Source organism: Haemorhous mexicanus, chromosome Z (genome assembly GCF_027477595.1).
Source record: "Haemorhous mexicanus isolate bHaeMex1 chromosome Z, bHaeMex1.pri, whole genome shotgun sequence".
Taxonomy (NCBI): domain Eukaryota; kingdom Metazoa; phylum Chordata; class Aves; order Passeriformes; family Fringillidae; genus Haemorhous; species Haemorhous mexicanus.
The window spans coordinates 10,855,320-10,877,307 of NC_082381.1; the positions used below are offsets into that span (position 1 = coordinate 10,855,320).

At 46.6% G+C, this 21,988-nt stretch overlaps 1 long non-coding RNA gene across 1 annotated transcript; it reads left to right on the forward strand.

Moving 5' to 3' along the window:
- The first annotated feature begins 41 nt into the window (after nucleotides 1-41).
- On the forward strand, nucleotides 42-1,285 carry LOC132322528 (uncharacterized). Its single transcript, XR_009485125.1, has 3 exons — nucleotides 42-199; nucleotides 728-881; nucleotides 1,149-1,285. It is a non-coding gene; the product is annotated as an uncharacterized LOC132322528 (long non-coding RNA).
- The last annotated feature ends 20,703 nt before the right edge of the window (nucleotides 1,286-21,988 follow it).

Sequence of the window (21,988 nt, forward strand, 5' to 3'; positions counted from 1 at the left end):
TCTTTTTCATCTCTTCATCCTGCTCTTTTGTCCCAGGAAATGCAGCTCCAGCCCAAACTCCTTGATCAGTCGAGCAGTTCATGCAGTACTCCCCTCTCCAAAGGAGAAAAGTGACATTACAGCTCCCAGACTGGCAGAATTAACACCATGAACATTTCGTTCCATGAATCTTCCTCAGTGTGCTTCATCTCCTGACAAAGTAATTCCTCACAGTAATTCTAATGCTACTTCTTACACTTTGTTCTTTGATTACTCCTAATTTCTGACACTGAGTGATGTTGCTGGGACAAGAAGAGATAATAATTTGTGATTGCCAGTGCCTGGCAGTACCCGTGTTGCAAAGTCACAAAAGAATATTGCCAGGTGGGCCAAATCAGAAATAATGGTGTAGCCAAAGCAAAATGCTTCTGAGAATGTCTTGTGAAGCTGCTGGACAGCATGCTTAAAGCATTTCACCTGTGCTATAACACAAAGTTTCTTCATCTTCTGTACTATATGTAATAAGAATTATAATATGTAATAAGAATTAAAAATAAGACATTCTGCATTTTTCTGCTGTGTTTGTTCAGGAGACTTAGTAGTCAAAATCCTCTCCCCTCATAGAACTTGGTAAGTGGACAGTTACTTTTTCAAAATTGTTAACAAACTCTATTTTTCAGTAATCACTGTAATACTGCTCTTCTTTTGTGAGCTACACAAGTAGTGTTATTTTTCCTTTTGCTGGCAGAAAAGGAGGAATGAAGTGACATGTTGAAGACTGTGGTAACTGCTGGGCTGGTGAATGGAGATGAATTTTGTCAACTTGTATTCTGTGCCTTTGACTGTTTGAGCTCTTGGGCCCTGTGACTTCGCTGAAAGTTCAAAAAGAAATAAACTGAGAGGTACACAAAGAGCATTCATTTTTCATGAAGGTTTTTATTCCACTCCAGTGGCAAATGTTTCCAATCAGCACTGAAGGAAGTACAGTCAAAATGCAGCAGTTGTTGCCACCTTCTGTTTTTAGCAATTTTTCCTACCTTTTCTATTTTACATAAAAGTTGAATAAATCTTTCAGAGTTTAGACTTTTTTTTTTTAATTTGTTTTGTATTCTTTGCAAGTTACTGTTATTCATGTTCCTTTCTTGTTTATTTTTTTTGTCTCCTATTAGCCCAATTTATATCAAACTCAGCTTGAGACAGGCTATCTAGGAAATACTGACACCACCCATACAAAAGTTGGCAACAGCTGAAGGTCTCAAAACTGTTGCTCCTGAGCAGGGAAATTGAATTTGGGGGATGTTGCAGGCAATGAGAAGAACTGCTTGATGCAGAAAGATTTTGTTCTAATTAGCTAACAAGTTCTTGGTCAAAACAGCATTAAAATATCTGTGGGCAGTGGAGCAAAGGTCAGTATTATATGAAATTACAGTAAGAAGATACACTTGGAGCTGTAGTAAATATATATAATTCTAATAAATAAGCAAGTTAGTCTTTCTCTCTTGTTTTATTAAACCAGCAAACTACAGTGTTAAGTTCACTAAAAAGTCAGAAAGAAGTTCAAAGTGCAGTAGGTAGATCAGAACTAGGATTACTTTTATGCAAATAACATAAATTAAACTTATTGATAAGCTCCAGAGTAAATTTCTCTTCTGGTACAGGCTAAAGAATTCTTTTACCTAAGGAGACTGATCCAGTTGAAGATTCAGAGGGAAATTCTACACAGATTAAAGAAATTACCCAGAAGCCAAGCAAGAGGTAACACAAGTTTAAAAGTCTTTCTGTATATTTTTGTTACAGAATTTATCTATAGTACATGCAGTACAGGTTGTGTCCCAGCAGGTTGGACTTTACAGCTGTCCTTGATGTCACAGCGCTGCATGCCCACAACACCCTGCACACCAGGGATGGGTGGGATCTGTATGTTTGACCCCAGGATTTCTGACGATCACCACAGGCATCGTTCCAAGAGTTAGATTTGGTTTCATTTCCCTTTCTTCCCTTTTTTTCCCCTTGTCTGTGACAGCAAAGCGACAAGCCCTGGGGCTTAAGTTCATACTCCAACTGAGGCCCCTCCCAGTAAGGCTGTTACCCACAGAGTGTTTCCACTCCCTGTTATTTTAGTAACAGCTAATTTCTCTTATTAGAGACCATGAAATCCTCTCTGACTGCTCAGATCCCAGGAGGAAATGCCAGTTCCATACCTAGCAGTGGAGCAGCACAACTGCAGTGTGCTTTTGGCATGCTGGAGACGCACCAGAGCTGTGAAAACACCTCCTGATGGCAGCTGGGTGAAAACTATAGGGGTGGTATTGTGGGTTTGGGGGGTCTGGGGAGGGGTACAAGGGGCCTGGGGGGAGGTTTTGGGGTGCCTGAAGGGGCTAAAGGGGAATTATCCTGGGTTTAAGGGAGGTCTGGGATGTTGGAGAGGCTTGGGGGAGCTGATAGGAGGATTATCATGGGTTGGGGGAGATCTGGGGGGCTGTGAATTTTTGGGGTAGCTCTAGGGGGTTTTCATGGGTTTATGGGGATCTGAGGGGCACAAGGGGATTTGGGGGTTTCTCTGGGGTGTTATAGATTTGTAGGGGAATATAGAGGGATTATGGGGGTGTTTGGGGAAGTCTGGGGAGGCTGTAGGGGTAATGGGGTTTGTCATGGATTTGTGGGGGCTGGGAGGGACTGGGGGAGCTATCAGGGAGTTACGGGGGCCTGGGGGTTCTGGTAGGTCTGTAGGGGATTTTGGGAGTGCAGAGGAGTTGAGGGCTCTGAGGTGTTCTAGATTTGAAGGGGCTTTAGAGAGGTCTGGGGGTGCTGTGGGAGCTGTGGGGGTTCTAGAGGGACAAGAGGGTTAATGGGGAGATAAAATTGAGTGGGGGGCTCTGGGGGAGTTGGGAGGGGTTCTGGGGAGTTATCACAAGGATTTGGGGGGCCTGGGGGTCTCAGGAGGAGTCTGTGGGGCTATAAGGGCTTATCATGAATTTGGGGTGGCTCCAGGGGGGTCTCAGGGGGCTAAAGGGAGTTATGGATTTGGGGAGATTTGTGGAGCTACAGAGGGGACTGTCATGGGTTGAGGTGGTCTTTGGGAGCTGTGAGGGGGTTATGATGTGGCTCTGGGCTTCTGTACCCTAGAAAACATCCAATGGGCTATGGACATGAACCTACAGTAATGAAATTAAATTGCTTTGTGCTGTCAGAGGGCATGCTGGTAACACTAGTGTGAGTTTATCAATAGCAGATTGGAGGTGCTTCTCTAAGAAACCTAAAAGTTTACCTGGGAAAAAGAAATGTTATTAAATATCTCTTAAGCACAAGCGCATAGCCTGGTCATGGTCTGCCTGTGAGCCTTTCAAAGCCTCTTGTTAAAGTGTGAGTTAAATGGGTGCAGAAACAAAGTAACCTAAAACAAGGGATTGTGCAGCTCTCCTTCCGGCCTCCCCTCCCCAAGGAATTCTTACAGTTTTACTACTCTGTAGCATTCCTAATAGAATAGTTGTGGCACTGGAGAAAATCCCTGCTTTAATGTCCTCACCAACAGAAATCGTGCCCTCTAATCATTTTTATATTAAAATATCTTTTTTAAAATTATTTTAAATTATTTTAATAAAACATTTTAAAATCTAAACAATTTTATGTTAAAAATACCTTTCTCCCATTTGTTATTGATAAGATTTTTTTTTACTTCACAGAAAAGACCTGCTGCCTAAAATGAAGAGGTTAGCATATGCTAGAATATCACCTTTATGCTAGACTTCACCAAATACTCTGTTAAATAACATAAGTTAATTTATAACACTCATGCTTTTGTTTATCTTTATTTGGACAAGGCTAAGGACTTTTTTTCCTTCTTTTGAATTACAGAGTCCAGGAATTTACCAGAACCTCTAAAAGTCATACCAGCAGTTAAATTAGAGGTATTATCAAATCCAGTTTTGTTTGGGGTTGGTGGTTCTTTTCCCCATAACATCTGTGCATTTATTCAGGTGAAGTTTGAAACCTGCAGCACGCTGCATAATCACTGCGTATATCAAGCAAGATGATCCTTTGAATGTTGCTGGAATACTTTCCTGACCCTGAAACTGCTGACAATTTCCACTGCAGAAGTGTGTGCAAAAAAAAGGATTTGTTGGGCTCCAGACCTCCAAACCGTGTCAGTAGAATTCCAGCACCAGGTTCTTGCAGTTTCAGTACTCTTGTTCCCCCCCCCACCAATACTTACCTCAGAATTTCTTACTTTTAGTCCATGATTCCCAAAAGCACTGGCCCCGCTTGACCAGATTTACCCTGGCACAAGGGTTCACTGAAGTATTTACCTACAGCACAGTTATACCACACGGGAAGATTCCAGGCAGGGCAGGGGCTAGAGGTTATCCAAACCACTTCCAATCCCCAGCCCCAGCCATTGTGCAGCACTTTCACCGGGTAAATAATACCGCAGGAGTCAAAGGAAGTCAGGAAGAGAAGAGTCTGAGAGCAATCTGTCACCGAAATTTGAATGATTTATTTAATAACACTGTGAAATAGCACACTTTAGCTTCAGCAGCTCATCAGCGCCAGCTCCCCTGATCTGTGCGCGGCACTGACAGCTCCTTACCATAACAATGGGATCCGCGGGCCAAACTCACCGCCGGTGCAGCTCTGCAGAAGTCAGGGCGGCTGTGTCAGAATTCATTCAGCCCAGCAATCACTCTGCATTATCCGGGCTAGTGCTGGGGCTGCAGCACCTGAGGAATGACAAACCCGCCGAAGTCCTGTAAGACTCAGACTAAATCACGCTGAAGAGACCGATTCCTCTTCCCAGGAATTTCCACAGAAGCAGCTAAATTCTAGAAACAAAGCCAAAGTAAGATGTAAAATTAAACGGTGGATCCCTGGTGTACGATGTATACATTTGTCGGTGATTTTTAGAGGCCAGAGAGGTGGTTACTCTGCGTGTAAGACTAGCGGAATGTGCCCCCGAGCACCAATTCAAAGGAGACCCACCCAGCAGCAGCGATCCCGAGCATCGCTTTCCCAGCCACGGTTCTTTTGTCTGCCGTCCCGACAGTTTACCCAAATCCAGGTCACTTTCTGCTTAATCCCTCTTATCCTAACTCTTGGAAACTTTTCCTGTCCCCTCACCTGCTCAAACAATGTGGGTTTGGGGATAGGCGTATTTCGTTCCTGTAGAAATGCATATCCGTGTGTGTTTGCAACAACACCTACAAATGTTGTCTGTCTGGTAAATTACCTTGCCTTTTTCAGGAACATGTTTACACACTGAGGTGGCTAAAAGCACCTTGGGAGATGACAGCTCGTTGTGGGTTTCCAGAAGCCGAGGGAGAGCTGCTCTATCATGTTGTATCAGCTGGGGAATTGCTGGGGGATAATGGTGAGGCTGGTGTCACCCATTTTCAGCTCTCACCTTCTTCCATCTCTGCCCCTGCTCTCTCCACTGCCTTTCGCAGGTCACTGGCTCCTCGCTGCTATTTCCACCTACCTGCGGAATGAGGATGAGGAGGATAATGGAAGAGGTGTTTTGAAGATCAATTCAATAGTACTTAAGGCCCTTTCAGACTCTCAAGTGAGAGCACGGGTGTATAGAAAATCAAAGTATAATTACTATGAAAATGTACAGTATTGTTCAGAGTAAAAGGGAAGGGAAGGCAGGCTGATGAGATAATCAGACCACAGTAACTGAAGGATTTTGAGACATGATATTAAGGAAGTAAAAAGAAACATTTTTAATTGAGCTTAGGGAGGGTATTTCTAGCAAGAAATGTTAATTTCCTTAATTTTTTTTTTTTCATCTTAACCTTTGAGTTTGGGCAAGCCTCTAAGACCAGTAAGTACAAACTTTAACCCAGCCCCACATGTTCACCACTAAACCGTGTTCCCAGGTGCCACAGTGTGGTAGGGAATGGGAAGCTGTAAAATGGTGTTTTAAGGGCTCAAGCCTGTAACCATATCCACCATACCAGTAAATACAACATTAACAAGTCCAGATTTAGGTCCCTACTGCTTTGTTATTACTGGTTATATTATCAGATTAAGGCTTACTAGGCATAATGTAAGTTTGTTATAATTGTGAGTCTTTTCTTAAGGACTGTGTCATCAAAAAGCACGTGAAGATTTACCTGGTTTGAATTTCTTAGAGATGAAAGGTCCAAAGTGACCCACATTGCCCTCAATTCCCTTGGTTCCTTCTGAGGAGCCAAAGTTACTTCAGCAACCAGTGCTCCTTTTCAGAGAACATGATGGGGAGTACCTCCAGCTCAATCCAGAAAAGGCTAAAGGGGAGGCATTTATAAATCTCACATTGCCAAAAAATCACATCAACTGTAACCCTTCTGTACGTGATGTAAAATCAGACATAAATGAGATACAACACTGAGAGTGTGGGACTCCTGTTACCCTACATTTCATTTATTGAACTCTGTCTGCTTGTTTGGATTCCACATGAACATTCCAGCAGCAGCCCTCTTGTTGGGGTTTCTATTTATAGCATTCTCTCTCTTCACTGGATGTCCCTCCATCTTATTTCCAAAGAGGCATTAATTAGGGTCTCAAAGCAGAATTCATATATCTTTAATAATTTAATTTATATACAAAATATGCTCATTATTCTTGCAAATGACAGTATTTTTTTTAATATATCTCTTTGCTATACTGTGAAAGAGGGTGCATTTCTAAACGTTCCTCTTTCACATTTTCTCCTGTTTTTCTCTTATGTATTTGGGGGCTAACAGCCACCATCTCCACAAATTCCAGATTTCACACATGCACATATTTAGCCATAAGGCAATTCTGAACTTTCAAAATTAAGCATACAGCTATTCCCTGTAGGATACAAGATTTCTTTTGCATTCTAAATAATTTCTGTCTTCATAGCAGAACTACTTAGCTCTGTGTAGACTCAGGCTTTGGCACTGAATTGGAGAGACAGGTTTGAAGGAGGGACTCTTGGATGGATAAGGACCTGGCTGGATGGCTGCATCCAAAAAGTTACAGGAAATCACTCAGCATCCAAGTGGGAACCAGTAACCAGGGGCACAATAAATTAATACCAGCACCTAAAAGGGAGTTGGAGAGGGAATTTGGGTGATGACCCGGATGACAGGACAAGGGGAAGGGCTTCCCACTGCCAGAGGGCAGGGTTAGATGGGATATTGGGAAGGAATTGTTCCCAATATTGGGAACAATTGGGAAGGAATTGTGCTGTGAGGGTGTGAGGCACAGGGTGCCCAGAGCAGCTGGGGCTGCCCCTGGATCCCTGGCAGTGCCCAAGGCCAGGCTGGACACTGAGGCTGGGAGCACCTGGGACAGTGGGAGGTGTCCCTGCCATGGCAGGGATGGCACTGGATGGGCTTAAGGTCCCTCCAAGCCAAACCAACCTGTGATTCCATGATTCTACAACTCTAAAGGAAAAACCAAAGCCCAGAAATATTCAGAAACCTTAATCCTGAGCACACTGCCAGTGCAGCCCTCAGTGCAGCTCTCAGCATTCTGGCTGGTGCTGTTGGAGACAGCAGCAGTGGCACTACAGAGAAATATTTCTTCCTTCCCATCTCTTGTTGGGCATTAACTCAGGCACCAGTTAATAAACTCGGCGCTGTAGTTCTGACTCTGCGGCACCCCACGCCAAGCCCTATGCTCCTCACCAACCCCTTGCTGCCTCCCTGCTCACAAGAGGTTCGGTGAGCTTAGGAAGGAAAACTGCAAGTGAGAAGGAGTTTGAATAACAGAGCTGAGTATTACTTTCCTCTGACTATTCGAGCTGTTTTTTCATTGTGGAAACTTTACTCCAAAATTACCTTTTCAGTGTGTGGGAATCAGACAGATAGCAATTTTGAGAATGTCTTGAGGGAGCAAGGTGATTTGAGTGATGAGACTCATAAGCCTTGTAATTACCGTAATTATGAGACCATACCTCTACAGGTAAGAACTCATAAGTAAAAACATTAGCATGACCATTTAAGAAGCTCAGTAATTCATTCCAGGGCATGTGGTTACACTGCAATGCTTAACATAAATTTCATGACTCTGCTGGCTCTTGGCCTTGCCTCTGGAGCATGTATCCATCCTCCAAGTGTGGGTCCTTTTGTCCCGTGCTGTTTGTGTGCAGTCTTTTAAGTACAAGTCTACAACATCAGCAGTTACAGCTGGCCAGACCTTACCCAGTGTTTCAGACATTGTTTGAGCTGCAGCTTTATAAAGAAACAATGGAAACACTGGAGTGTTCTGGCTCAGACAGATTTCACTCTGAGAAACCCATGTTCAAAAGGAACCCCAAAACCAGGAGTTTTCTGTCCTACATGTGCTTTGCTCCAACCCTGACCTGCTGCCTAATGGGATGGACGAGCAGGAAAAGCTTGGCAGTGTGAAGAAATGCCTCATTCTTGGCCACTCTGTGCTCTCTTTTTGTTTGTTTGCCTGTTTACTCTGCACTTGAGTGCCAGGTTAAATCTTCTGTCAGTGTGAGCAACGTCACCAACCCTCTTAGTTAGACAAGACTGGTAGGAAGAAGAAAGTCTCTCCCTCAGCAGACATGCTGAGGCAGAGAGTGCAAAAAACACAGGGTCATTAGACGGGATATTGTTAATATTCTTCAAAGTTTGTATCCATGAGCTAGAGCATGAACTGCCAGCCACAAAGTGATGGTATCATATGGAAACTGCAGACGATCCTTTTGATCACAGCCTATACAATATTTCTTGAAGGTGTGTGCAGGACAAGTTTGTACGGATCAGAGCTTGTTTGGGTTTTTATTTATACTCATTTCCCTGAGTTTGGTTTCATTGGGGAATACCTGCATTGTTCACCACTTGCATATTCGATGCTAAAAAGCATATTTTATCACCCAGTGGTTTTTCCATTTCACTGCCACAATTTTGTTTGGACTTTGAGTCATTCTAGTCACACAAAGTTACTACGCCATGCTAAAATCACTCTTAGTATCAATCAGTTTCAGTTACAGCTGAAATTCATTATTTATTTAAATTTTATCAATGAGGAGTCAGTATAATACTTGCAATCCAATTAAAACATGCTTGGAAAGTCAAAGAAAGCTGCAGTTTTCAATCAAATACTAAAAAAACCATCACTGCATCTGTCCTCCCACAAGCCACCATACAAAGCAAAACCAGCCCCATAACCTTTGCATTATCTCTGTCTTTGGTTTTGTGCTGGCCTTGCATTAAAAGGTTGCAATAGCTACTTTCCAGATAAGGTAAGAATTTGGGAGTTGAGATAAACATGTTTTTAAGCATTTTCTTTCTTCTGGTATTTTTTTTTGTTGTTGTTGTTGCTGTTTGATTCTTTGTTTGTTTTGTTGTTTGGGTTTTTTTGTTTTGTTTTGTTTATTTGGTTTGGGGTTGTGGGGGTCTTTTTTGGGGAGGTGAGGTTTTTTGGTTTTGGGAGGTTTTTTGTTTGTTTATGTGTAATAAAATAACTCCTCCAAAATCTTGCATTCCTTATCACACCCTAGATATGTTTTCAAGGACATTAAAATTAAAAAAAAAATCCTGAAATGCACTGTTTTGAGAACACTGCATTCTAAAAATTCTTTTTGGTTTTATTTTGACTGAACTTTTCTCTGGAATCTTCACTCTGACTTTGGTTCTCCTGTTGAGGAGAAGTACCCTTTAGAACGTTAGGGAAAATATTAAGGGATTAAAATTATGCTTATTATTTCTTTGCTGCCATAAAATGGAAATTTTTCCAGGATTTTAGGTGACCCTCCCTCTAGAAAAGGGGTCCTCTGAAGAGCACCATTTGCATTTTGTACATACTGTACATAAGATAATGTGTTCCATACTACTACATTTGCAAAGTCTAGTAGGCAAAAGTGTCAGAACAGAGAATTTAGCTTCATTTTGTTCATTTTACACATCAGCATTCCGGTGTGGTAATTAGTGGCTCATCTGCATTGTGTTTGCCCACCTTTTTGAGGGCACAGATTAGATTAAACTCTTTTAATGAGCAGCCGTGTATTTTTTAATGCTCTTTTACTGAGTCTCTAATCTGTTGCTGCTGGTCTTATTTAAACCCTGGCTGGAAGAGAGAATTATTAAATTGATTTTAGGGGTGTGGAAGAAAGCCTCCCACTCATTCAGAGGAACCTTCCCTGTGGGCAAGCGTGGTGCCAGGCCCCTCCCAGGGATGGAGGGAGCATTTCCAGGGTCACTTTGGGAGCTGCCCTGTCCTCCCCAGCCTCTCTGATTTCCCCACTGGCTATCCCCTCATCATTCCTGGGAACCCAAGGCTTCAGCTGCAGGACCTACCAGCATCACAGATTTGCTTTTCTGGTGTTGGCACAAAAAATAAATGGGCTTGTTGCTGTGGTGGAATGTGGGTCCCTCAGGAGTCCCTGTCTTATTTCTGTCCTCCTCCACGTGCAAGGAAAAACTTCCTACCATATCATGAGGATTTTTCCTGGCAGGAAAAGGATCATTCTAACTCTTCCCTTAAAAAAATAACAAAAAATTTCTCAAATTAACTGACTTATTCTTTTTTTTCTTTTTCCTCTTCTTTATTTCTTCCTTCAGACAAAAGGAGAAGGTTGCCCAAACATTTTCTTGCTCCACATTCCTCTCACACCCTGCTTTGAAACACAGCAGCACGAGCTCTGCTCTGGTTCCACTCCTTCCCCCTCAGCTCCCAGGAACCAGTCAGTGCTCATTATACCCTGCTCAGTTAATTTCTTTACAGGGAATACAACCTGCTGCTCCACACCGGCTGCAGGCTCCCATGCTCCCATTATTCCAGTTTACAAAGGTACATTTTTAGAATATTTTCAATGATTAATGCAGGCCTGGCGATGTTGCATCCAAAAGTACTGGTATCAAGACTTAGAAATGTAACATGCAGCAACCATTCCCCCCCAAAACAGAAAACATAAAGGGCACAGAAAACAGTATCTGGACATTGGAAACTGTGTGAGAATTTTTGTAAGAAACCCACAGAAATAAACTCGTTTGTTAGCCAAGATCCCTATTCTTCTCTTATCAAACTCAACCCTGTGAGTACAGATTTAATCTTTCTCATCAGCAAGCAAAAAGCTCTTATTTTTGGGGCACTTTCTACTGGAAAGGTTACCCTGACATAAGGACTGTCTGCTCCAGGATTGTGCAGTCAATATCAGCTCTGCAGCTTGGCTCTGCACCACCAGTGGGGTACAAAACCAAACTTCAGTTTACCACTGAGTTCCTCTGCTGGCCAAATGCACATTTAGGAGAGACACTGAAATGTTAAACCCACATTTCACATGCCCATGTGTTCTTATTGCACATGCTGAAGAATTAAGCCATGTGTGAATGGGTGTTTGATCTGTTATTAAGTAATTTCCTAATATTGTAAATTTTGCCACAGGAAGGTAAGATTTAGGATTTTGTCCACAAAGGTAACTGAAATACTGTGTCATGACTCATGACAAGAAGATTGGTAGCCACTGTACCAATAGATAAACTGCTGCTCAAAATTAAAATAATTCAAAAGATAATAACCATAAATGATGGGGGTCAAAAAAATTCAGCAATTCTTCCTTCTAGGCTAAGATATTTCTCTAATAATTGGATAACACAATGTGACTTTTTGCAGAAAAAGAAGTACACATTGAGTATTTATTGTAGTTTAATCCATTAGGCACTAACTGCTTATCCAGACCCCATTAATCTAATTTTTAGCACCTTCATTTTCCAACTTAAGTCTGTGTTTTAGCCAACCATAAAACCAGAACACCCTCTCTGCACCATGCCTTCATTAGCACTGTGCTGCTAAGCATGTAAAAACACGACAGAGACACCAGAGACCAGATTCCAACTGCAGGCAAGGCATTCTTGGGTTAAAACTGGCACCAGCACCAACGTGAAATTGCTCCTGCACAGAATATCACAGAGATGGTTATCAGCTGCACTGGGGAAGAACAAAAACTTACCATGAAAACTTCAGGAAAACATGAATTTTGTCTGCATTGACCATGAAAGAGTTTGCTTTCCCAACTGCTTACTCTTCCCCTCTTTTATTATTCTTAAAATTATTATAATTTATTATTATTATTAGTAGTAGTAGTACTTCATGATTAGGGTTTTTTTTGTTTTGTTTTGGGTTTTTTTTTTTGTACAAGCATAATAGTTTTAGAAAACTAACCCTGTACCCCTGAGATCTCTGTGACTTCATCACCAGCTTCTCTGGAAGCAGCTGAGGGGTCCTGCAAAGAAGCCTCATGCTTGCAGACCTTGATTATTACAATTTTGCCCAGATGGACCCTCTTCATGAGTGGTAAATGCTGCATCTGGAGTAAGAATATGCACAAGATGCACTTAGAATGCAGTTAAAATGACAGTAATCTTTGCTTAAGGTAAGGAAGGAACACGTTATAGTTCAGACTAGATTTAGGACAACACTCCTGCTCCACTAGATTTACCTTTAGTCTTGGTGCAACATGCCTTCTGCACTTGCATTGTTATTAAACTTGCATTAACAACACTGCAGGATGTACTTATACATGTAATGTTTGACATTACAGCCCTATATAATATAATTTATATGCAATATATATTTATATATAATATGTATTACTTGGTTCTGTGTCTGGAAACTTGTCCTCCAGTGTGGTTGCTGATGTCTCACCTGCACTCACAGCTGGCAAAGAAGCAAATGTTCAACAAATGATTACAGGAATTCCAACTAAAATTTCCCCAAAACACAAATGTACTAAACATAAAGACAACAAAAAGAAAAAAAAAAGAAAAAAAAAAAAAAAAGACAGAAAAAAGAAACACGACTTAGGCACTAGCACAGTATTTTCCAGAAAGTTTATAAGATTTTTCTTGAAAGGGCAGAGAGAGATTCCTGCTTTGTGCTCAGGCAGCTCGGCATTCCAAGACACATCAGTGCACTTTCACTGGTACAGTCATGATTTTTTATTTAAAAAACCCATAGCACAAGTTATTCACCAGCTGCAATCAAATTAAGTTCAGAGGAGCTCAAAATATGCCTGATCACCTCAGGAAAAGGTTTGTATGAACCTGAGGAGTCACAGACAGGTACTCCCACTCTACCTAAAGGGAAAGAATAATCTCTGCTAGTTTCAGATAAATATCCTTCGATCAGTCTGTGACAAATACTCGAGATTTTTATTTTTTCCTAGTATACCATTCTACTCTTTCATTCACCAGTTTGGTCAGGATGACTTGCCCACAGCCAGCGAGGCTGATCACGCCGCTCGGATCACGCTGCTCAGTCCCTGGAGCGCTGGCTGTGCTGGGTGCCAGCCCTCAGAGCCCTCCTCCTCCTCCTCACACCGTGTCCCCCACCACACACACACACCCAGGGGCATCCTCGCTGCAGCATCCTCGGAGCTGCTGCTCCCTGCTCGGCGCCGCTGGAGGGGCCGGAGCGGCCGCCGCAGGCAGCGGGAGCGGGGCGCGGAGCGCTGCTGGCAGCGGGCAGGGATCCCTTCCTGCGTGCCTCCAAACGCCCCGCGGACCCAGCCAGGGGCAGGGGCCATCGCTTCCCTTCTCAGTGCTCCTGCTCTGCCTTCCTCCCCTCCCTCCCCTTCCTCCCTCGGCCGTGACCCCGCGCTGCGTCCGGCCGTGGCTGGAGGGTCCCGCTGCTCTCCAGCGGGCAGGGGAATGAGCGTGCCGAGCCCTGCAAGGAGTTAATGCTCCTTCCACAAAGCCTTCCGAGGGCTCGGAGGGCACGGAGGACACGAAGACAACATGAAACCACCGGAACCGGCACCCCCCGAAAGCTCCCAAACCCTTCGGGTTGCGTGGAAGCAACTTCAGGTGCGGGCGGGGAGCGTGGAGCACAACTCCGGCCTGCCCAGCGCTGCAGGTGTGGGCACACCTGCCCGCCCACCCTGTGCCTCCCTGCTCCTGCCCGGCTCCAGGGCACAAGGACGGGCATTTTTGGCACCTCTCATCCTTCCCGGGCTGCGGCTGCCTCCAGTGAAACCCCACCTGCGGCCGTGCCCTCCCCCCGAGTGACACACGGCGAGGCGACTGACAGTCCCTTACCACACGTGTACAAAACCCCCCCAAAAAAACCCCCAAAACACCGAACCAAACCCCCCCACACACAACCACCCACGGGCAAAGCAGCGCCGGGAGCCTGCCCCGCCCGCGGGTACCGCACATCCGCACCCGGGCACGGCCGGGCGGGACCCCGGGGAGGCTCGGGGGGTCTGGGGGCAGCGCTGCGAGCCGCAGCCGGCACGGGCAGCGCCTGTGTCAGCACAACGCGAGCGAGCGAGCGGGAGGAGCGGCCGCGCCAGGCGCCGGGCGGCGGCGGGAGGCGGCGCGGGGCCGGAACAGCAAATGCTATTCAGCCCCAGCAGTTTCAAGCCGCCCATGCTGGGGAATTGCCGGGGCTGCTGCGGGCGCCCAGCGCCGGCTCCGCGCGCCGCCGCCAGCGCCGCGGCGGGACCGCGCCCGGGAGCGCGCACCGGGCCGCGCGCACCCCTCTCCACCCCCCCCCAATCCGCCAGAGGGGACGCGGTGCGGGGCACGTCCCACTGAACACCCCCCCCTCCCCCCCAAAAAAAAACTTCGCGTGCCCCCATGGTTGCGCTCTCCCGGTCCGGATATTTATTTTATTTTTAAATTTGTAGTTTTGTTTTGGTGTGGTTTTTTTTTTTAAGTAATAAAAAAATAAAACAAGAGCAGAACCCCCAAGCGCGCCCCGTTCTGGGGCAAGGGCTGACAGCCGGGGTCAAGAAACAGCTGCTGGAGTTAATGTTTCTTCCTCCCACTCCGGCTGATGGCGGTGCCCGGCCAAGGCGAAGTGGGAGCGGGAGGATGCTCGGGCTCGGCCCCGGGGATGCAGGACGGGCCGGGGGCAGCGATCTCCCGAGCGCGGGGTCCGGGTTCCCCGAGCCCCCTCCCGCAGCCGGGCGGGCGCGGGGACGGCGCCGCGGCAGCTCCGGGGATTGTTCCCGCTGTGTGTCCTGCCCGGGCTCGCAGGGTCCCCGCGGGGTCTGCCCGGGACCCCGCAGCAGCGACCCGGCCCCAGCCCTGCCGCCAGCCCAGAGCCCGGTGAGCCGGGTCCGGTCCCGGAGGGCCGGCAGAGCGCGGGAGGCTGTGCTGCCCCTCCTCGAGCACACGGCACCCTTTGGATCCAAAAATGCTTCCCCGGGTACATGCTCAGAGGCATGTTTCTGTCTTAAAGAACGCCTGATTCCCAGAATTCCTACTGACACAGCTGCTTGTCTCCTTCCCGGGATGGAGCGACCTCCCTGGGAGCGCCGGTTTTTTAGGAAGTTGGGCAGTATTTCATTTTTCGGGGGCAGCCATTAGACGAGTCCCTCTTGTTTTTCCCACTACAAACAAGGCTGCACCTCAGCTCGTGTTGGTGCACATGGGATGATCCCTGCCATCAGCAGAGCCACCTTTGTCAGGAGCTGCAGTATCTCCATATCCACCACCACCTCAGGACCTGTTGTGACATGTCCCACCATGTCGTGACACGGCTCCATCCTGTGCAGGGGCTGCAGGGGCAGTTGGCTGCCTTTGGGATATTCCTGCCTTTGCCATTGCCACGGAGATCCATCTATTCATAAATAAAATAGATGCAGCATGAGCACTATTGACATCCTGCAAGTGTGGCTCATTAAAAGCAGAGCTGTCCAGGAAGCCTGCTGCCTCCTGGCTAGCTGGCCTCTTTCATTCCTTGCCTAATTCCCTGCTCAGGATGGTTCACTATTCCAGTCTGTTGCTCTGCTCTGTCTCCTGCTTTTTCCAGGTTGGTCCACTCTGCTCCTTCAGCTGCATTCTCCACACGGCTCTCTGCCCAACTCCAGTACTTCCTGCTAATTAATGCCTGATTTTTTTGCTGTCTAAAAAAGATAGCACTTTGATTAGACACACAGACACACACATGAACATTAACTCTTCTCCTTCTGAGGAGTGAGTGGCTTGAAATCCAGAAGGCTTGACTCAGAGTTCCCAAGGAGTTCAGTGAGATGGAGGTTTCACAGGTGGTGCCCCGAGCTCATACCTCTAACCCAGGTTCATCAAACAGGATTCCTATTTCAGACCCACCATCTCCCTAATTCAGATTCCCTGTTAAATTCTGTAGTTCCCATGAAACACCTATATGCATATTTTGTTTGGGGTTTTCCTGAGCCAAACCCTTGCTACTGCAACCCATAAAGGACTGAAATGTGTTTATCTTTTCAAGTTTTTCTACAACCTCGGGAGAATTAACATGCTTGGTCTTGCTGTTTAGAAACTTGCTTCAGGTTGCAGCTCACAAGAATCAGCTCCTTGTCTTTTTCAGCCATCTTCTCCTTTTTCCCACTCAAAGCAGCTTCGAGCATTTGCCACCTTGTGTCCAAAGTTTTCTCATGCACAAATAACATGAAACTTGGAAAAATTGCGTGGAGTTCAGATGTGAAAGAGTTTTGGTTCAGAAACTCCAAGGATCTCTCCAAGATTTCCAGAGGTAGTGAAGGTCATGAGAAGAAATCATCCACTTCTAAGCACAGGGCCCCTTTCAGGTCTTTATCCTACAGGGTTTTTTTTTTCCTCCTGAGCCTCTAAAAGTTAATCCTAACTAAAAATCAATACTTTGAAGGTTCTGTTTCCAAAAACTTCATGATCTTGTTGATGCACTGGCAGGGCATTTTGGGCAGTGTGTCTGCAGAAGGATCACTGTGCCCTGACTTGCCATGCCAATGCTGATTTCATGGTTTGCTGCAGAATAAAAAAATATTGACAGCTTCTGCTCCCACTGTTTCGAACAAAGGGAGAGTGGAACATCAGTATTTACAAACTCACCACCAATGAAAGAAAACATTTTATCAAACCACATGACTTCAGATGAGAGAACACATTGCCACAGCAGATAACTGAGGTCAAGCAGTTTCCAAGCTACAAAAGAAAGCAGACGTTTTTTATGAGCAGCGAGAACATTCAAAATCAGAGCAGATAAACTAAAGCAAACATGTACAGAGGGAGATATAAAACCTTAGGTTCCAAATCTTCCCTCAATCTCAGAACAAACAAGTCAGATACGGACAGATACTGGGCAGATCACTGCTCGTCTTTACTGAGGGCTCCTTGAACTTTTATTGGAAACATCTGATTCCAGCAGCTACCGAGACAGATCAAACACCAGAGAGAACAGGAGATCCCATCCCTGAGTGATACACCCATGTTTGTTTTGTGCTGAGCAGAATTTGCAAATTAATGAGCTGCTCCAAACTGTGGGGTCACTTTCTTTGGCTGGCAATGCTCACAGTGGAGCACACTTTTGAAATTACATTTGTGGGTGCATTTGTTGGTGGTGGTTTGTGGGTGCCTTGGGTTTCTCAGGCTGGGAGACTGATTTCACCCACTGTACATCCAGCAGAACATCAGCTGTGCAGCAGACCCCTGTCTTATCTAGCTGGCTCTCACTTTGCTGTCTGGCAGGGGTCATTCTGCTGTTTTGGCACAGCAGCAGGCTGGATCCCTCTGGGACACTTTGCCAACCAGGACACCTTTGGAAGAGGTGTGGACAGGTGGCTGTGGGCTGGGTTGGGCTGTGAGTTTGCTACAGTTCCTGGGTTTCCACCAACTCAGGACTGACACTGGTGTCTGTGAGTCGTGGTGTCACCCCAGCCAGCTGCCAAGCCCCTCACGGACACTTGCTCATTCCCCACCAGTGGGACTGGGGGAGAACTGGGTGGGTAAAACACAGAGAACTCGTGGGCTGAAATAAAGACACGGAGGGAAAAGCCTTGCACACAGGCAAAGCAAGAGGAGATTTCATTCCCTGCCTTCCCTTCAGCAGCTCCCGGGGAGCAGGGCCCCTCACCTGTGACAGTGACCTGGGGGGAAAAACACCACCCTGCCAGCATCCCCTTCCTCCTTTCCCTCCTCTTCCCCACCCTGCCAACCTCCCCTTCCTCCCCTCCCTCCTCTTCCTCACCTCTGCCACCATCCCCTTCCTCCCCTGCCCTCCTCTTCCTCACCTCTGCCAACCTCCCCTTCCTCCCCTCCCTCCTCTTCCTCACCTCTGCCACCATCCCCTTCCTCCCCTCCCTCCTCTTCCCCTCCCCTGCCAACCTCCCCTTCCTCCTTTCCCTCCTCTTCCCCACCCTGCCAACCTCCCCTTCCTCCCCTCCCTCCTCTTCCTCACCTCTGCCACCATCCCCTTCCTCCCCTGCCCTCCTCTTCCTCACCTCTGCCAACCTCCCCTTCCTCCCCTCCCTCCTCTTCCTCACCCTGCCAACCTCCCCTTCCTCCCCTCCCTCCTGTTCCCACCTGAGCCGGTGCCAAGGGCGCTGGGCCATCCCTGGGCTCACCTGGGCCATCCCTGGGCTCACCTGGGCCATCCCTGGGCTCACCTGGGCTCACCTGGGCTCACCTGGGCCATCCCTGGGCTCACCTGGGCTCACCTGGGCTCACCTGTCCTGGCCGTGTCCCCTCCGAGCTCCCGGCGTGGCCTCAGGAGGGGCAGGGAAAGGCCTCGGCTCGGGGTGAGCCAGCAATGACAGAAACATCTCTGGGGCACCGAGCCCGTGCTCAGCACAGCCCCAAACTCCGGAGGCAATTCCCTGTGTCCCAGCTGAATCCAGCTCACCGTGGGAAGTTTGTCACCCACTCTCCTCGGCCCTGTGGCTTCACCCGCCGTCTTGGACTGTAATTAACCCTCAGCTGGGCTAATTAAACCAGCGCTGGTGCTGGCACGGGAGGGGTCACGGTGGGCACAGGCTGCTCCACCGCCGCCCTGCCCGGGAAGGGGCACAGAGAAGGGGCCGAGGAGCTGCTCGGGGTGAGCGAACCGAGACATTTCCAGAGCACCTGCGGATCCCCCGCCCTGCTCCAGAGCCCCCCGAGCCCTCCCCAGGCTCGGAGCATCCCCGCTCATCCCCGCGCTGCGCTGGCACAGCTGTGCCCGTGGGCGGCCGCGGTGGCGACAAACATCTGGAGGGGCGGGAGAGCTGCTGGAGCTGCTCGGGAGAGACCCCCGGGACACCCACCCTGAGGGAATCCACAGAACCAGAGGGTTTTGGGGAGCTGCAGAGGGCAGGCCTCAGAGACAGCAGAGCTGAGACTGGAGTGAGCAGCAGCCTTGAGATTGCTCAGCAGAAAAGTCACGGGAGAGGTAGAAAAGGACAAACAGAGCAATGGTCTGTGTGCCAGTGCTTGTCTGGAATAACTCCCCAGGCTGCAGAAAAGTCTGTCTGGTGAGACACCAGGGAGCTCTGAGTTAATTGTGGAGCTCTGTGCAGGGTGTTTGAGGCTCACAGGCAGTGCTGGGTCTGAAAGGAGCCAGCACTGTTTCACCACAGGGACCTGTGCTTGCAGTGTGGGATGGAACCACTGTCAGCACAGAGCAGATCCTGCACAGGTATAAATCCTGTCAGTGAGCCTCTGCTCGGTGAGATTGGCCAGAGAACTCCCAAAGGGAGCTGTACCACTGAGTTCTGTGTCTGCTGCTGGGATGTGAGCTGCTGGCATCTTCCCATAACCTTGGAATGAGAGGGGTGCTGGAAAATCAAACAGCTCAAGGCACCTTCCCAGCAGTGCTGTCCTTACACAGACCCCGGGACACCCACCCACCTATATCTGCTGGAGGTTTGGTGGCTGCCCTGTCCCCAAGTGCCACTGGAGGTAAATATTGGCTTGGTCGTGGCGACGGGCAGGTGTTGGTCAGGAAGGTGAAATAAAGTGCAAGTATTGGAAACCAGCAGCAGCACTGAGTTTGGAAACTGTGCTTCAGCACAGCCTGAGCAGAGAGAGGGAGAATTCCTCCACAGGAATGGGATGTGCTTCTGCTCTTAGTAGGTGATGGTAATTATGGGTGGCATTAAAATAGATTATTTTGATTTTTTTTCATGTAATTTTGTGACAGGAAGAGTTGTGCGTTATAAACAACTTTCTTCTGCTGCTGTTAAAAACTCCACCACTCTCCAGCTAGTAGTGTTCTGGAAAAACTGGAAAACGACAGAAAAGAAGAACCTGTCTCACAAATTGTCAGAAGATTTCCTGAGGAAGCTCCAAACCCAATCTCTGTCACCCACTGAAAAAAAATGGTATTAATTAATGGAAGTTTCTCTTAATATTTGATCCAGAGAAAGTGCTTAAGGGGCTTTCAGAAGACAAAGATTCTCATGCAGCTGATGATTCAATGGAATCAAAATATGCTTTTTTTTTCCTTTCTTTACAAACATCTGGTAGAAAATGTGCTTTCACAAGATGCTGAAAGACTCTCCTAAATCCCGCCAAATTTTCCCTAATAGCTCCTCTAAGTATCTCCGGAGCTTCAGTATAACCCAGGGAATTTTAATATTATTAAATAGCAGAAAATTTCACATTTTGCATAACTTCATCAAAACTGGGCTTTATTTTAAAAAAGCATTTAGAAAACCACCTTTGAATTTAATCCCTTGTTCAGTTTTTTCAGTAGAGTTCTTGATGACTTCTGCTAACATCACATTACTTTGTAGGAGTCTTTGTGATTATTTCCTTTCGCAATTACCAGGAAAAAAAAAAAAATTAAAGGAAAAACGCAACGTCCATCCTCAAAAATGTAGGAAAAAAGGCAATGCCAGAACCCAGGATTTTCCACTCTCCTGGCAGTAGTTGTGGCGTGTCAGAACAGGGTCACTGGGGAAGTTCTGCCCAAAGGGCTACAAGTGGAATATCTGGGGATTTTTACCATATTTATAAATACCAAACTTTACGATATTTGTGGTTAGTGGAGGGACAAGCAGGAGGATGGAGCCACCTACTCAATATCTTACAATTTTGTGCAGCAAAAAAGTGGGGGAATTAACAGGAACGGCTGAAAGTCTTGGTGCACGATCAAAACTGCAAGTTAATAAGCATAGCAGGCACTTGTTCAAGTAATTTACATGACTGGAATATTAATTTGTGAGGGTATAACTTTCCCTGGAAGGGTGGGGAGGGCAGCAGAGAGTGCTTTCTCAAATATCAGGATGATGCAAGGATTGTCCCAAGGCCTGGGTGGGAAAGAAGATGGATGAGTTATAAGCTGGTGGGTGAAAGTAACAGGAAAAATCACAGTTTTTGTGCACAGCTGAAGTGAGTGATGCCTCTGTAAACTGATGGAATTGTGTGAAAACACTGGAACCCGGGGAAATGCAGGAATTTAACTGCTCCGGAGGCGAGGTAGGAAAGCAGGAAAACAGGAGGAAAATCAGCTTACAAACGGTCGTCAGGAAGTCATTGTTCAGTAAATACACAGAAATTGAAGGATTTTCTGGGGAACGGGTCTGAGATATCCAACAGATTTGACAGCTCCTTTAAAAAACTATATTAGAGGCAGAACCATAAACTCTGCCAATGCAGAAGCAGGCTAGAAATGAATGTAGCTAAATCAGGCATGTTTCAATGCCTTAAAACACAAGAAGAGAGTACAGGAAGTTGGAAACTAGGTCAAACTAAAAAAAAAAAAAAAAAAAAGGGTAGGCCAGGACAAAAAAAAAATTATTAAATACAAGTAGGCATTTCAAAGGCATTGTAGTATGAAGAACAAAATCAAATGAGAAAGCTGCGGATCAATTAATTAAAATATTTGTAGTCTTCTGAAAGACCACAAAGAGGCAAGCAGCAGGCAAGATGAATTAGTCAAGAGCAGGTCATGTCCAAACAAAGTGATTTTGTTCCAGGACAGAGCCACAGGCAGGAGGAGCAGGAGGAATGCGTGGACATGGCACAGCTCTGGGCTCGGTGAGTTTGTGTCACTGCGCCTCAGAGCCCTCGTGGGCAAGGCAGGGAAACATGAAATTACTAATCAGCTTACTGGAAGTGTGTTTGGAGAGCACAGGTGTCACATTATCCGAGTAGAAACAGGTTATCAAATGGGATTTCACACTGGGGCTCTTCTCTAGTCCAGGAGTGTGCAGCAGGTTTTAGCAATGGCTTAGGTAACAGAGCAGGAAAAGTTTTTCTCCTCTGAGGATAACAGCAAGTGCAGGTCATGGTCAAGGGCAGGGTGATAATTCAGGATTCTTTTGAAAATTAGGAAAACTCTGAAAATCTGGTTGATATTCAGTTAGTAAACTGAGAATTACACCCTA